This window comes from Corvus brachyrhynchos, unplaced genomic scaffold (assembly GCF_000691975.1).
Source record: "Corvus brachyrhynchos isolate BGI_N302 unplaced genomic scaffold, ASM69197v1 scaffold420, whole genome shotgun sequence".
NCBI classification, from domain to species: Eukaryota; Metazoa; Chordata; class Aves; order Passeriformes; family Corvidae; genus Corvus; species Corvus brachyrhynchos.
In genome coordinates this window covers 127966-128458 of record NW_008235739.1, presented here as the reverse complement: position 1 = coordinate 128458, position 493 = coordinate 127966, and positions in this window count along the sequence as shown.

The window sequence follows — 493 nt, the reverse complement described above, 5'->3', positions numbered from 1 at the left end:
AGCGGGATCCCGGGATGGGGACATTTCCTTGGCTCTGTCCCTCCTTCTGTCCCCGCACCTCGTTCCCGGCCCTTTCTCTGCCTTTTCCCGTCCCTCTCTCCCGCATTCCCTGTTCCATAAAATCCACATTTCCCGCTCCGGAATTCCAGCGATTATTTGGGATCATTTCAAGAAAATCCATGGTTTTGGCTTTGGCTCCCGGGCTCGTTGGCTCCGGAATTCCGGTGATTATTTGGGATCATTTCAATACCGGACCGGAACGAGCCCCCCCCAGAACGAGGCCAAATCCCAAAATAAACCCCAAAACCGGGATAAACCCCCCCAAACAGGAGGGGGAATTCTCTGGGAATTCCAGCCCAGTCCCTCCCCCCCCTCCCGGCCGGGAATTCCTTCCCCAAATCCCACTTTCCAGGATGAAACGATTCCTTTCCATGATTCCCCCGCCTCCAATCCCTGCTCCAGCGCTGCCATCCCGAAATTCCAGCGGCTGCGA